Consider the following 6080-nt stretch of genomic DNA (forward strand, 5'->3'; position numbering starts at 1 on the left):
AGGCTATAAATATCAAGTAATGATGATTTTCTGAGCTCCTCTGATTGAAAAAAGATCATTCCACAGGATACTATTTTTTTTGCTACTTCCTATCAATGATAAGCCTCCTTTTCCATTACATTTAAAATCCATTTAAAAGGATATATTGTAGCAAAGATTTCTTCAAGAGGACAAAAAAAATACAACATTAACCAAAAAAGGAAAAAGGTGATGTTAGTCTGTATCAAAATTAAGAACACCTGTGCTAACTAACTCAACTGGGGAATCCTTTCATAATACATATACATATATATATCAAATCATCATGTTCTACACTTTAAATATTTTATAATTATACCTCAATAAAGCTGGGAAAAACCATTCCCTCCCCGGTTATGTATATGAAAGTGTTCAAAACTACCATGAGATTCAACAATTCTTGGGTCTCAGTGCCTTAAAAGTTGACTCAGTCAGACACATTTCCCTATATACCATCCAAAATAAAAATTAAGAACATGTGTTCAAAAGATACTACTAAGAGATCTAAAAGGCAACTTAGAGTGAGAGGAGATATTCACAGACGCACATATCCCTCCAAGGACTCATATCCCAAATATATACAAAACTCTTACAGATCCGTAAGAAAAAAATACAACCCAATGGAAAGAGACAAAAGATGCTGCAGACATTTCATAAGAGTATATGTAATTGTACATCTGACAAACATGTGAAAAAAATGTACTCAACTGATTGATTCATTATCAGGGATATGTGGATTAAAACTAAAATGTGACCAGATGGCTGAAGTGAAAAGATGCAAAACACCAAGTGTTAGAAAGGCTATGAACAACTGGAATTCTCACACAATTCTAGTCAAGTACAAATTGGTACGAACACTTGGGAAAATCATTTGCCAACATCTCCTAAAACTGAACATATGCATCTCCTATGGGACAGTAATTTCACTCCTAGTATACACCCAACAGAAATGCATCCATAAGTTCACGAGAAGACACATATTTTGAAGCTACCCAAATATCTATGAAAATTTATTGTACATTCACATGATGAGATATGAACTGAAGGAGATTGAATGATCTAAAACTGTATGCAACAATATAGATGAATCTCACAGTTAGCCAACAAAAAAAGAAGCCAGATGGAAAAGAGTACAGGCTATACAATTCTATTTACATAAAGTAATCTGTATTGTCAGAAGTCAGGAGGAAGTAGTGAGTGGGAGGTAGGGGTGGGAGGGTCTCCTAGGAAACTGGTGATGTCATGTTTCCACACTGTGTGCACGTTACATGGGTGTGCTCAGTCACTGAAACTCACCCAGCTGCACATAGCCCCTTCTCTTCATGTATTACACTCCAACGAAAAGTATCACAATCAAAGTACCTAGGGAAGCTTACATTTTAGTACCTGAATTGAATTGTTTCTTTTATCTATAAATACTTTTCAAATTATTTTTCAGTTTCTCGTATTTCTACTTAACTTAGAATTTTGGGTATTGACGACGAAATGTTTTCTTACTATTCGTCTTTCTGAGCCTCTGTTTTCTCATCTGAAAAATGACACCAGTAGAGTTTATTTAAAACTCCAGTTTTAAAGTAGAGTAGCTTTTAAAAGCCAATGTGATTTTTAAAGTGCTTACTAGCACAAAATGCTCAATAAACGGTCACTTAATACCTTCCCCTAAACCAGTGGACTATTACGCTTACCCTTGTCTAAGCATTTCTTACTGTCTATTTTCCAAGGTTATGAGGCACTTGAGAGCAGGGTTAGTGTGTAGTCCATCATAATTTTCTCAGCACCTAGTTCAGCAGCTGGTGTGGGAAAAGAACTCAAAATGTATTAAATAGATGATTGAGTAAATAATTTCTAACACTTTGCAACATCTATTATTTTACTGCTAAATTATGGAATCACATTAATTTTCCCTGAAAACAAGTTTTCTTGGTTTCTACCATACTGGTAGCTCAGATGTCTGGTAAAGAATCTGTCTGCAATGAAGGAGACTCAGATTCAATCCCTGGGTTAGGAAGATGCCCTGGAGAAGGGAATGACTACCCACTCCAGTATTCTTGCCTGGTGAATTCCATGGACAGAGGAGCCTCATAGACTATATAGTCCATGGGGTTGCAAAAAGCCAAACACAACAGAGCAACTAACACACATACACACTATCCACTAATAATTTCTCCCCAAAAGTTTAAACTTGATTCTCTTCCAAAAGAAACTCTTTCTTCTATTTCCTCATAATGAATACATTACCTGTCCTGTTGGGTAGAGCTTTATTTTACAACTAAAAATCCAAGTAACTGATTTTCTACCCTCTACTCTCAACCTCCCTTAAAAAGGCTTGCACATAATTTTATCTTTCCTGATCCATTTCAGTGCCTTCAATAATTTGGCAAATGTAGAGACTTATCCTTGACTAATAAGCCAGTATGGTCATTTTTACCATTTTCTATGGAGTTTCAATATGATTACAAAAAAATAATTGGGGCTTCGAAATTGTAGGGATCCAGTTGAATGGGAGGTAAAGGAAAAAAACTAGGAAACCCAAGGTAAAGCTAGGTTTGTTTTTTTTTTTCCTTTCCACCAATGACAAGGCACACTTAATGACTTTACTCCCAAGGGAGGATATCCCATTCTGAAAACACTCCACTCTAGGTGATAAAGGCAGGAAGGAGGAACCATTATACCACGGGAGAGGAAACAACCGTTTGAAAAGCGTGTAATATAAACCAGCTCTGACAACTGCCATCTTCCTTCCCCATCCAATTTAGGAAAGGTCCATAGACCACTTTCTCTTAATATTTCACACTAAAGAATCTCTTAGACTTGAAAATAAATAGCTCCTACTCCTAACCCTCCATCACTGTATGGTATCTAGAGCAATGAACTTCAAATATATTAAAAATAAACTTATTGATATGTAATACACATGCAGAGAAGTGCACAATTCTCTCCAAACCTTTCTGATCCCTTTCCAACTAGTAAGAAAAAGACTGAGTATATACTCCGTACATGTTTTTTCCATATGTATGTAGCACTGTGCTAGTATTATGTACATTAAAAAAAATTTTTAAGACATAGAAGAAAAATAGATCTTAAAAGTTCTCATCACAAGGAAAAAACTCTGTAACTCTGTGTCAGTGATGGATGTTAACTAGACTTACTGTGATGATCATTTCACAAAACATACATATATTAAATCATGATGTTGAATACCTGAAACTAATATAATGCTATATGTCAACTATACTTCAATAAAAAATAGGAGACAAAAAGAATGAGAAAAAATAAACAGAAATTACTTTGCATACCTCAGAGGACCAGCCTTGCACACTACTTGGAAACCACACCTGTACAGACAGCAGGAGCATGCTGTCACTGGGCTTGATAACTACTAGTCTCTGTATGTGGCACCAGCTTAATCTCCAAATGTACACTGGGCAGACATCCCAGCTGTCCTAAATCTTTAGGACTATGGCCACAGTATCTGTGATATTCAAGAATTGATTCCCCCAGTAGCATATGTTTATCCACAATGGCAGTCTTCTGGGACTGGAAATTAGAAGAAGGAAAACACAAGTATGTTTTATTTCTCCTTTGTGAAAATTTAACTGCAGAAAACACTTAGGGTTGGCTTTCAGTTCTTAAAAAAGATTTGTTATCTTGTCAAAGGAAATACAAATAGATTCTCCAGACATTTTAAATATGTTTCTAAGACTTACATTTAAACTAAAACAACTGTTTAGCTGATTGTGGATTCAACAATGGATTAGCTCCAGTTTTAGCTCTTCAACTAATGAGCTAGGTGATCATTTGGTAAATTTCTTCCTCTGTAAATGAAAGCGCTAAACTGGATGGCCCTAAAACTATTGTGTGACTAGCACCACCTTGTGGATATTCATGTAATAACATGATAAGGGAATCTTGGTGGCCCAAATGTCCAGCCTCCTCCTCAATAATGGTTTAAGTACTTTAGAAGAAAATGAAAATTAGAATTTTTAATTATGTCAGATTTCTTTAACAATTGACAGATTTTAATCCCCAGGATGGTCTATAAACAGCCAAAGATACCCCTCATCACTCGTTTATTTGGGAAAGAAAGAAAACATTACAGAGAACCAAACTCTGTCCCACGGAGTTTAGGAAGAATTTCAAGCTGCTAGAGCCACAAGCATTCCGGAAATCATGCACTCCACTGACATTATCTTCAGTGCTAGCATAACAGGGGGTGCGGCGGAGGGGGCAAGGAGGAGGGACAGCGTTTCTGTAGGATATGAACGGTTCACCCTTGGAGTTGCTCCAGGAGGTTAGGCTGGCCGAAGCAGGCAACTGGTCTGGCTTAAACTAACTGAAGACTTAGGCCTTGAGGCTAAGAGGTATGTTCTACTATTTCACCTTGTTTATGAATTGGTTCCACTATACTGTTACAGCACAGCCAAATTTAACCGTTCAAAAACCATCCCGCAAGCCTATCTTGGCCACTCCCTGGATCTCAGCACACTTTTGGATAGTGTAATTATATTTGGCATCACTTTGTGTCCTCTATACAATTTCCCAGTCCTGGAGTTCGTGTGCTGCCAAAGGGTAATTATCCTGCAGTGAATACATTCTCTCCTTAAAGCACTGAAACTTAAGAAAGCTTTAGGGTTGTAGTTTTTTTAGAGGGGGTGGTTTGGAGGAGGTAGTTGTCTTGATGTGAACTCGTGATGACCTTTCCTGTGTTCACCATAACTACAGATAACAAAAAAAGGTTTTCATTTCTCCATATTCAAATAGACCTCGGTGCTAAAAAGAACAAGGGATAGCACAAAGCCTCACTGTGCAGTATTCATTCTGTATTACTCATTTCGTATTACTACAACTCGGGTTGCTATTATTTACTTCACTTTACAGAGAAGGAAATGATCTCAGAGAAAATTTATCAGAGATCATAACGCCATTAAGCACCAAAATCAAGATCTGAATTTGAATCCAAGTCTTCTGACTTTAACTCCATTGTTTATTCATCTATGCCCCAGTGACATTAATAAGCTCACACGCCAAACACAACCCCTATTCCCATCCATCACCCCTCTACTTCTGAATGGGAATCACAGGGAAATCAAGAAAGTAAAAGTCAAATGGCAAGAATAAGCAAAAAACCTCAGCAAGCAAGGATTCTCAAAGGAATTAAGGATTACATGATTTCTCAAGTATCAAGGACTGTTTGGGACACTTAGGAGGGTCTTGGACATATGTGCTCAATGAACACTTGAATGAAAAGGTGTTTTAAAAGGTTTACAGTATCATCCCACTGATTATTCATTTACAAAAGACAAAAATGTACTTTGAAAATACCTGGCTGTCACTACCTTAAACAAGTGATCATGTTAGCATCACCAGCACCTCTATTGATGTGCTAAGAGATGAACCACACAGAATGAGCAATCTAAATCTATGAAGAAAACAATTAGAAAAAGTTCAAGATTTAGGATATTATACACTGATTTGGATATGTGAAAAAGTTCAGTGTCATGAAGAAAAAAAAAGCAGAAAAGGGCTAATCTTGATTAAATGAAAAGAGGAAAGACATAACCAAATAAATAAACTTTGACTAGATTCTGGATGAGGAAAAAGGTTTTGAAAGACACATTAGGATGACTGGGGCAATTATTCCATACAGATCTGTCATATCAGATATTACTGAGCTATTTGTCTCAGGTATGACAATGGCACACTTAAGGATGTAGAATTCCTAGGAGATGAGTGCTTATGTATTCAGGGATGAAGTATCAATGGTCATAACAATTTCAAATGATTCAGCAAAGCAGATAATGTACTTGTGGTAAAATTTAAAAGTTGGTGGGTCAACTTTTTGGATATTTAAAAAATTTTCAAAGTCAAAATATTTTTAAAAATTCTTGAAATTCATCAAGACCATTAGCATAAAGTCAACTCTTTTATGATCATGACTTATAAAAACACAAAGTTGTAACCAATGAGCCAATTAATAAATATTTATTGTGCTCCTACTCATATACTACTAACAACCATACTAGATTCTGGGAACTAGTGTGGTAAAAAATAAACATGGTTTC

The sequence above is a fragment of the Dama dama genome, chromosome 22, assembly GCF_033118175.1.
Source record: "Dama dama isolate Ldn47 chromosome 22, ASM3311817v1, whole genome shotgun sequence".
In the NCBI taxonomy this organism is placed as follows: Eukaryota; Metazoa; Chordata; class Mammalia; order Artiodactyla; family Cervidae; genus Dama; species Dama dama.